Raw genomic sequence first — 11829 nt, 5'->3', positions numbered from 1 at the left:
GTTATGTATTACGTAAATAATACATAACAAGATTAACGGCTAACATAAATAAACAGCGTAAGAATGGGAGAGTTTCTGAAATGAAGGAAAGAGTGTGGTATGGTGACTCGTTATTAAGAGGGGTGATAGATAGCAATGTAACTAAATCGTACTTACCGGGTGCGAAATTTAAGGATGTAAGTGAGAGTATTAGAGTGCAAAAATAGAGGGTGAAAGAATTAATAATTGTGGCGGGTACGAATGAATTGAAAGGTGATAAATTTTTTATGAGAGAGGACTTGAAAGTATTGTTAAAGGTAGCGAAAGAAAAGAGTGACAGAGTTAGAATGGTTAGTCTGTTGCTGCGGTATGACAGAGAGGAGTTTAGAAGGAGGGCCATAATCGCAAATGACATTATGCGCAGGTTATGCAGACGGTGTGGTGTGGAATTCGTGGACGTGCGGAATGAGTTTGAAGGGCGAAAGGACTTATACAAGATGGATGCCTGCATTTGAATGGACTTGGTGTGCGGAGACTGGAAAGCGTGTTGCTGAATGAAGTGAAAATGGATGTGCAAAACCAGGGAAACTAGAACTACCAAGGAGGGGGGGGGAATGGATATGCAGACATCAGTGAGACAGATGAATGTAAGAATGTATATAATGTACCCGAGCCAGCACTAAGGACAAAAAATGGGAATGGGTCATTTAGAATAACGCATCAGTATAGGGGTGGGACTAAGGGATCACTGCATTTCATGTATACTAATGCCAGGAGTATTAGGAACAAGAAGGAAGAATTTTTGGCCTTGATTGGCTCTTCCTGGCCACATGTTATTGGCATTAGTGAAACATGGATGACGGAAGATGATATAGTTAGTGGGATAGAATGTGTAGGTTATAGTGTGTTTAGGAGGGACAGAGAGAATAAAATGGGGGGAGGGGTATTATTGATGATAGCTGATAAACGGCAGCCAAGGAGAATTGAAGTTGTATCGCAGGATAGCGAAAGGAGCTCATTTGAGGCTATTTGGTGTGAGATTGAGACTGGCAGAATAAAATATACAGTCGGGTGCTGCTATAGACCAGGTGATGGAATAGATGGTGGAGATAGTATGCATAGGGAAATTGATGAAATGAGTGGAAGGAGGGTAATTATTATGGGGGATTTCAACTATGGTAACATTGATTGGAAGGAGGAGTGGACACATGTGAGGAAGGAAAAGGATTTTATTCAATTATTAAGGGATAACTATCTGAGACAGCATGTAATTGAAAATACTAGGGGTGTGAGAGTGCTTGACCTGGTAATAGCATCTGAGAATTTGACTGTAATGAATATGACCATGTTGCCACCTATTGGTGAGAGTGATCATAAGGTCTTGACCTGGAAAGTGGCTAAAGGTGTGGAATTTTCGATTAAGACAGGGTATATGTGGAATTACCGTGCTGGCAAGTATGACAAGCTTAGGAGATTGCTTGGATTAGTGCCATGGCATGTACAACTGCAAGGGCTGGACGTCGATAGAGCATGGGAAGTGGTCAAGGAGCATTTACAGGAGGTTATGGTTGATTGTATACCTAGGGTCCGAATAGTAAAACAAGTAGGGGTTAAATGGATGAATAACACCATTAAGCTTGAGCTGCAAAAAAAGAAACAACTGTGGAGGGAATTTAAAGATAGGGGTGACCTGCAGGCACACGAACAGTATACAGTGCAGGCCAGAAAGGTAACGAGTGTGGTAAAAAAAGCAAAAGCGGATTATGAAAGGAAACTAGCTATGCAAGCAAAAGAGAATTCCAAACAGTTCTTTCAATATGCTGCAAGCAAGAAAAAAACTGTACACGGCAAAATGATTTTAAGGAATGACGATGGTAACGAGGTCACTGAATCAGTCGATATAGTGGAGTTACTGAGCGCGCACTTTGCAAAAGCATATCATCCAGGTGGTGACATTGAAAAAATGAAGGAACCATTAGTTTATACGGGAATAGTGATGAATGAAGTGGAGGTGACTAGTCTATTACAGAACCTTAATGTGAACACATCTGTGGGATTGGATGGTATACCGTCACGGGTCTTGCGTGAAGCGGCTAAGGAATTATCAGTGGCCTTGACCATGTTGTTTAATCTGAGTCTCAGGTCTGGTTTAGTCCCGAAGGTGTGGAAAGAGGGGAAAATAGTTTCACTGCATAAAGGAGGATCCAAGACTACGGTTGCAAATTACCGACCGATCATCATATCAGGAGTCGTTGTCAAGGTCTTTGAGAAAGTGGTCAAGGGAAAAATATAGGAATGGATTAATGAAAATGAGATACTGTACAGAGGACAGCATGGCTTTGTGAAGGGTAGATCATGCTTCAGTAACTTGCTCAAGTTTTATAACAAGGTGACGGCTGAACTGGATAAAGGAGATGGGTTTACAGTGATACTGCTGGACCTGGCAAAGGCGTTTGACAGGATACCACATGGAATACTAATCCGTAAACTACAACATATGGGAATGGATATAGGGTTGGTGAGATGGATAGGTGGTTGGTTGATGGAGAGATATCAAAGAGTAGTTTATTCAGGAGCAGAGTCCAAAAGACGGCCTGTGACTAGTAGTGTGCCGCAAGGTTCTGTTCTTGGACCACTGCTGTTTAATCTGTTCATTAATGATATAGGGAAGGATCTAAGTGGAACAATTCATTTGTTCGCTGATGATGCAAAGTTGGGTAGGGCAATAGTGAATGCAGAAGATGTCAAAGTCTTGCAGGATGACTTAGATACATTGGAGTTCTGGGCTAAGGAGAATGGATGTCAATTTGATGTGACAAAATGTAAGGTTATGCATTTTGGGGTGAAAAGATTAGCAGCAGTATACCACATTGGTGGAACTGTACTCCAAGAGATTGATGAGGCCAGGGACTTGGGAGTGTTGGTGGATAGGGAGATGAAGTTTAGGGGGAACATTGCAAAATTAGCTAAATCAGCTCATCAACTCACTTGGTTGTTGAAAAATACCTTGACGAGCAGAGACAAGCAAGTTTTTGTACCTCTATACCGAGCCTTGATAAGACCTCATCTCGATTACTGTGCCCAGATTTGGTCACCTCGGTTCCTTCTTGATGGGGAGGAGGTGGAGAGGATCCAGAGGCGAGTGACTAAGATGATAACAGGTCTATGGAATGAACCATATGAGAACAGGTTGAAGATTTGTAGGTTGCAGAAACTAGTTGATAGGCGGAAAGGGGGAGATATGATTGAGACATTCAAATTGCTAAAGGGATTCTATAGGATTAATTCAGAGGATATTTTTGAGATCAGGACTGGTGGTGGGAGAACTAGGGGACACCTATGGAAGCTGGGCAAGAGTGTGATTAGCAGGGGTGTTAGAGCTGGGTTCTTTACTTTTAGAGTGGTAAATGAGTGGAATAAGCTTCCAGAGTCTGTTGTGGGTGCTGTGACGGTGAACGAATTCAATGCAAGGTATGATAGATACTGTGAGAATGTAATCGCATAGTTGTGTGGACATGATATTTAGGGTCACCCTCGATGAGTCTAAGGACTCCTGGAGTCGCCCGAAATAATAATAATAATAAGAAGAAGAAGAATAATTACTATTTTAGTTCTTATTGGATTCTGTTATTTAAAGGTCATCGTTTTTTATTTTCTGTTGATATTATCATTCCAATACTTTTGGTTTTAATTCACCATTTTGGTTGAGTACTGCTTGTTTCAACTGCCTCTATTTATTAATAGTGTTGTGCGTTTTTAATAAACAAGTTAATACGTTAATTGTAAATTAGTTTACAGTCGTAGTGCTATATTCATTTTGGGTAGCTATAAAATTGATACATCTCCAAGATAGTGTTCAAAATATGTACTCTTTCCAGCACGCAGTCATGACTCAAAGACAAATTGCCAATAAGTATGGTATGGGTTTCGGTACTGTTAATGCAATTTCAAAGACGTTTAGGAAAACAGGTGCCTTTTCTCCTGACAAAGGAAAATACAGGCGAAAAAGGAAAACTATATTTACTCAAGATCGTTTACTATTTATTTAGGAAAAGCAAAATGAATCCAAGACTCCGTAGACTTAAATAGGAACTTAGCAGCAAGTGGGATTTCATGGTCAAAAATATCTATATCCAATTATTATATTCAATTATTATATTCAAAATAAAAAAGAGTATTTTGAAATAGTGTAAATAAACTTTGTATTTCAGAGAGAATTTAGAAAATTTTTAAATTTTAAGTACTAATTATATAAAACAAGTTGTTATATATGTTAGTAAATTTTTGAAATAAAATAAAAGCTGAAAAGATTTCTAACGCTGTTAACTAGGTAATTCAATTTTACTTATAAAAATCTTTTCGGCCCGTATTACTTAACTGTTAATTAAAGAACGTCCACTATTAGTAATGAATAACATCAGCTAAATTCGCATCGGTTCGAAGGGCGATACTTCTCCCTGCTGTTTGGAAGATCAAACCAGTGGGATTCAAACCTATAAGATATGCAGAAACTGAAAATAAATAAATCAAAAGATAAAAAGAAATCAAATCACTTAATGTTACTTAGTTTTGTGTGACAAAATCGACCATCACCAGATGTCGCTTATGCTGCTTCCCCCTCTCCAATGAGAATTGCTAGATTTGAATACTGAAACTTTTTATTTTCAAATTTAGTTTTATCAGTTAATTTCAATTTACTGTTATAAATTAATTTCGATTTAGTTTTATCAATTAATTTAATGAATTTTACTGATAAAAATAATTTAAAACAGTTTTTTTTAAATCAACAAAAATACTGAATACTAATTAATTAAAATTAATTATAAAGGGAGGAGAATATTGAATACAGTAATAGGTGAACATTTTAGTGTTATATTTAATATATTCATAATTAATTTGATCATGTGAACAAGATTTTTTTTTTATGATGACCTACTTCTACAACACAGTGAAGATGGAAAAAATGATAGAATTTATCTGTGATGCTATAATTCCATGCAGGTTTTTTCAAGGAATCCCATCCAGTTACTGCATAAAATGTAGGTCAAGAGCCTAACGTATATAACAGCAGCAAGATGACATGTAGCGATGATCACGCACGCTAAGGATGGAGTTTTCCTTGTATGCAACGGATCTGGGTAGTTGAACTTTACTAGATAAGGTGTATTAACAATTACATTCATTTCCTGCACGGAATACCTCACAATATTTTTATTTATAAATGTTCGCTTTTTTAACAAACTTAGTTGAGAAATGTATTTTTCATTCATTCAATATTTGAAAATGACAAAATATTACCCTCTAACTTGACTATATCCACAAGAACATGATTGACTATGTCCGAAATAATATTTAATCAGCAAGCTCTGTGTGAAACACTAGGATACAGAGAGAAAGGTATGATCTGAAAATGCTTTTTTAAGATTCCACTGCAAATGAAGATTAGAAAATGCACTCCAAGGCCTACCACTGTTACAATGAACACTGAAGTATTGAAAAATGTTGAAGACGCTGGAAGTTACCAGGATGAGTTACTCAGATGTTATGAAACAGTTAGCCGACAAGATCATGATGTAGAAAGTGTGGGGAGCTTCAATAAGGCTGTGCATGAAACTAGTCAGTTTGTTTTAATGGTTGGAGGGAGGCAAAAGAATGAAATTATTTGAGCAGTGAGGCAATGCAGTGCAGTTCATCGCTGAAAGACGCGAATGCAGGAAGAGGCAGGAGCAGCATCCAAATAACGAGAATCCAAGGGTGAAAGTGCAGTTGAAAAAAGGCAAAAACTTGATTTTTATCCATTTTCAACTACATCTAGTATATCTAGAGAGAGAGAGAATAATCACAAAGGACTATATGAAGTTACTGATAATTTATATACGAAGAAAGAAAGAAAGATTGGAATGAAGTCATTAAAAGATAATAATAATAAGAGCACAACTGAAAGGCAAGATGCCTTCATGGAAAGGTGGGTGAGCAAGAAAGCATAATCTGATAATTCGATCATCTTTTAAACGATGTTCAGTCTTTCGAGCCAGTTCTTAGTGAACAGACTAGTTCCTCGTCTCCATTTGATATCATTCCCATTTACACCATCTGATTGGTTATAAATAAATTAAAATTTCCTAAAGCAATAGGATATGATGAGATTACTTTAGTAATGAGGTGAAAGAGTAGAATATATATCTGTTGGATTATCCCCACAGTGTGGGCTAAATATTAATAAAAGAATATAAATATATCAATAGAATTTGTTATTACATATGAATCGCTGTATACAGGTTCAGTGTTATCCTTATTTTAAATAAACTTCTACCTTATTAAATTGTTTCCAGAGTTTCTCGAGCTATACATAGCTGGAAAACTTTAAAAAATCTATGAAAATATGGCCCATCACGTAGATGCCTACATGTATACATATATGCATGCAGTTTCTGAATTAAATAAGTAGATTTGTATTACTAGTCAACTCAAATGCAATAATAAATGAACAGTTTCATCGTTCGTTCTATCTTATTTTAAATGTTAAAAAAATCCAAAACTTTATAACCTCAAGGAACTATACAAGCTCGTTCGTTCGACGCACACTTTTACAAACACCCACGCTGGGACTCGAATCCACAGGTTGGAAAGTAGTTACGCTATCTACTGGGCTAACCAACCTGCGTTTATTACTGTTTATTAATTTTTAAATAAAAACAATAACAGAGCTAATGAATGATTATGTTATTTCGTATACATAACTATGAATCTCAAGAGGAAATAATTTAATCTTCAGTTTTATTTGTTTATTTTCTTCATTCATTTTTTCAAACTTGCCAATTTCACATTTATATGTCCTAACGTAATCATTTGGGAACATGTTTTCGCCGATACTCGCGAATATTTTGATAATTCAACTAAATACTTTTTTTAAAAAATTGCTGTATCTACTCTACTTTTTCCCTGCTTTAAAAATATTTATGTTAGTGTAACGAAAGTTTGGTCTGCGCAGTTAGCCTAGTGGCCATGCACTTCACAACCATATGCCTGGGTAAGGAGTGTTCTAGGTTCGATTCCCGTCGACGACGTGAAGAGCATGGTTGAGGATCTTCCTCAGCCATGCATAGCCAAGTTAGCCGGTCTTGAGCGTGGACAGCAAAGTTCTCCCCCATCCCGCAAGTAGGCAAACCGGTCCCCTGAACACACACACACACACGGATTACAGTCATGAATATCGTCCTTAGGGATGTAGCAGAGGAGTGCCGAACAGGCTGCATCAATTCGCCAGTAATTTCTCATTAGGAGGGGACTCAACCCACCCTAGGGGACGGATAAGAAAAATAGGACAGGAATGAAAGTTTACATTTAACCCTCTTAAGAAGCAAATATGTCACACAAGAAAGACACCTTAAATTAAACTACTGTTAGTTGTATTTCTTCAGTCATTTGTCAAGTTGATGACAGTAGTGATTACAAATACATCTTCTATAAATATATAGAAGAGACTGAAAATACATCTATATGCTCCCTTGCTTCCTATCGAATACAACTCCAGTCTGATCAGTTTCTTCTAGCAGTCTACCAATATAATACATCCTCGAATATTTCATCACAAAAAAAGTGCACAGTTTTCCATTTAATAAAATTGAACTTAAAACCATTTTTCTCAAGCCCACAATTCTTCTAGCCTGTTGAAGTCATTCCGCAAATGTTGTGTATCAGTGGCATTTCTGATTACCCTGCCTATCTCTGCATTATTAGCAAACAGTTGTGTTTTCAACCAAATCCTTCACAACGTCATTAATGTAAAAAAAAAAAAAAAAAAAGAATAACAATAGACCAAAGATTGATCTCTGGGATAAACCCCTAGGTCATCTTATATCGCTGTCACTTATCCTTTTACCTAATCTGATAGGTTTATCAATCCTAATCCTATATCTCCGTCAACTTAACTTATGCAACTCAATGAAATAGGACCACTATATGAACTATGCGATCCACCAACAAGTGACGGGAAGCGATAAACTCATGAAATTGCAACACGCCTAGCATCCTGAACTTGACGCACGTACATGCGAAATTTAAAATGAAATATTATGAATAATAAAATGAAATAAAAATATTTCTATATTAGTATACACTAAGAAAAATTAAAATATTTGAAAATATCTAAATTATTTTTTTTAATTTAATAGAACTTTACAGTTTACAAAAAATTATATACTTATTTTAATTTAATTTTTAAATAAATAATCAAATATTGGGCAAAATGCGCCTTAGTGCAAACTCTAGTAGCAAATCTAGTTCGAATAATAATAACAATAATAATAAAATAAAAAAACTACAAAAAAAATCTTAGGGAAATGTGTGTCACTTTCACCCTTGAGAAATCTAGTTAAGTAAAATTTATGGTCTTATAACACCTGAGAGAGCGAAAGCGGGGGCCTCATCTTTGGTGTCCTTGGCGACATCATTTCCTCTGCCACCTTAACTGTCAGGGTGATAGAGAATGAGAAGGAGTCTTTGTTCCTTAGAGGTAGCAATTGACCTAATTTTCCGTGAACATTCTCGTCACCTGTTGAACGCTTTGACCTCCACCATTTAAAATGGATTCGCTCCCCTAGATTTTTGTACTATATTGTTATTTTCTGGACAGTATTTAGAGGTGAATTAAGATTTGTTGAAGGCTAGGACAGCTTTAAAATACTTATGTGTATGGCTCTAACGTAAATAGTAACGTTTAAATTGCCATAGAAAGGACATGCGGGTTCCTATTTTGCTTTTTCATGTAGGAAACAAAGGAAATAAAATCAAAAGGCACCCAAATTCACCTCAATTTCATTGCAAACTACTATAATTAGCAGTGATAAGCCTTACGTCCTTTACTTGTCAAGCACGATTCACTTCTTCTGTTATCATGCGGTGTAGAATATAAATGCTGACCAGTCACGATATATACTATATACTAAGCAATAACAAACAGAAAATAATGTGAGAAGCTTCTAACTCTACTAGTATTAATATATTTATTAAATTGAACATTTTCACAATACTAGTTTAGCAACGTGTAGCTTAATGATAACCCTATTTGAATTAATTAATATTTATATTAATTAGTAAAATAAGTGCTGTTTAAAATATATATCACCGAAAATCTAACATTTCAAAAGAAAAAAATAGAAGAAAAATAATATATTGTAAAATATAAAGAAAATATTAAATATACATCGTGATTTTAAAACCAAATAAAGGGTTCGAAATTTGCCAGAGAGTTTATACGAATAAACCTTTGACATTCGAATTGTTTAGGTTTGCACTACACAGAAGGTTTATTCTCATTAACTCTCTAGTAAAATTTGAAACTTTTATATTTTATTTCTTATGTTTTAAAATAATAATGTATTCTTAATATTCTAAATAAATATTGAAAATTTTTTAAATTAGATTTCAATCCATTTAGTATATTGATGTTATACTTATGCACCTCTTGCAAATATTGTTATTAGTTCTCAATGATGTAAATTATTTAAATGAACTGTATCTTATCTTCTTATGTATTTAACTCAAATATAAACGAATTTTTGGTAATGATATGATGCTAAACCTTGTTTTATAGCAGGATATCGGACAATGTTTGTGTTCACTAGCTATTTTTGTCTGTTAAGAATAAGAACCTCAAATTTCCGAGAAGAAAAACTATTATATTCGCTTAAAATAAGCTAATTGAAACTTAAATTGAAAAGTTCTTATATAGATTCATTGCTTATAAATGGTCCTGGATGATCTTTCGTGCGGGGGAGAGCACTGTCGAGTATTCGACTATATAAGGTGATCGGTGTTGAACAGTTTAAAGTAAAAAAGTAAAAGTTAAAATAAAGTAAAACAATTTATTTAATTAATAAAAGTATTATATTTAAAACTGTATTTAAATTTATGGTCAAATATTTCAATTAACATCTTTAATTCGATAATAAATTTATTAATAATTTATTATTATTCATGATTTTAAGTAATTAAAATTGCAAAAATTATGTGAAGTCTTATGATATGTATGTTACGAGTATATGCGAGCTGAATTTCCATAAACGTTTTGGGAATGCGTTCCTTTCAAAATTTCATATTTTAGTACTTGCATATCAGAAACAGTCTCCTTATTCTTCCTTGTGATGAAATTCTCTAGTGGTTTCTAATTCAGTTACTTTTGGAAACACTTTTATATCCAGCCATATTGACAAAAATCAGAACAATTGAAAAGAGTTTCATGAGAAGAGAGCGCCATCTATTGGTAGGTAGTGAATATGAAAATGGTGAACTATTAATATATTTCGAAGAGCCATTCCAATACTTCATCACATCAACAGTTTTTGATCAAGAAAGAGCGATTGGAAGGATACATTTTTCTCTTACAAACCCAAAACGACCCTTGCAAATACTTACATATACTACTAAAATAAAATATTTTAAAAAACTAATAATTTCGGTGAATGAGAAGTGATTCTCTCTTATAAATTTATAAATCCCCCCTTAGATATTCAATTTTCAGCATCAGGAAATGATGTCATGGTCAGTCTTCAATCATGAATATATATTATTGAATTTTATATCCTTTGATAAATGCATATGTATTTATAGTAAATTACTAATATTAATTATAAAAAAATCATATAATTCAATATAAGTAATATTACTCGATGTTTTATATTCGTTATAAAACAACATTCGTTGTTTTATACACGGAAAGTACAAGTAAATTGTCTAAGACGTACACGCATTATAGAAGGAAGGAAGATTGGACCGTGGAGAGTAATAAATTGCAATGCTGTAGATGTTCTAACTGAGGCTCGGCTATTACTGTTACCCTCCTGCCGTGATCAGAGCTTTAATAGCTCAGTAACACCTTATCCCTACACTGTCCTCTACAGATAACGGGAAAGATGAAAAGCATTCTTGCTTTGCCCCTTTAAGCCAGTCCTTATAAGGACACGCATTATAGGTGCAGATTTGTGGTGGCCGGGATAAGAATAGCCCCATATAGCTCATGCATGTCGTACGAGACGACTAAAATGGGTAACCAGGGAGGGTAATGGATGGCAATGCTGTAGCCAATGAAGGTCTAACTGAGGATCGGCTATTGCTGTTAGCCTCCTGCCATGATCAGAGCTTTATTTATATTTATATTTATTTATATATATTTAATAACACTCAATAACACCCTATCCTTACACTGTCCTCTACAGATAACGGGGAATATGAAAAGCATCCTTGCTTCGCCCACCTAGCCAGTCCTTTTAAGAACACGCATTTTAGACCTGGGAGGGTAATGGATGGCAATATTGTAGCCAATCAAGTTTTAACTGAGGCTTGCCGTTGCCCTGGGACGTTGAGTTTCGCTCTCTTAGGTTTCTTCCGAAATTTTGCTCCCGGTGAGGTGGGGGGGGAATGCTTAGATTTTGGGGGGTTTGCCCTGAGAGAGCATTTTGAGTCTCCAGGGAGGGAGGGACCTTGTCGGTGGATGTTTTTCTCGGGAATATGAGCGGTTCTGCTCAGTGGTGGTGGTGGTGTGTGGGGGGGGCCTAAGTGAGTGGAACAACGCTGAGCTTGACGATCTTTCGGCCACTCGTAGAGAGTGGTCAGGGGATCGTCTTAATTTTTAGAGGGCTTTACTTACATACCAGCTCCACAGGAGCCATGCATGTCGTAAGAGACGACTAAAATGGGACGCAGAGTTTCGCTCTCTTAGGTTTCTTCCAGAATTTTGCACCCAGTGAGAGGGGGAGGGCTTAGATTTCAGGGGTTTGCCCTGAGAGAGCATTTTGAGTCTCTGGGGAGCGTGTTCTCCGGCATGTCGGTGAGGGGTCTTGTGGGTAGATG

This window comes from Typopeltis vanoorti, chromosome 9, assembly GCF_054136105.1.
Source record: "Typopeltis vanoorti isolate ZY-2024b chromosome 9, IOZ_Tvanoo_1.0, whole genome shotgun sequence".
Taxonomy (NCBI): domain Eukaryota; kingdom Metazoa; phylum Arthropoda; class Arachnida; order Uropygi; family Thelyphonidae; genus Typopeltis; species Typopeltis vanoorti.
Note: the sequence above shows the minus strand (reverse complement) of the source record.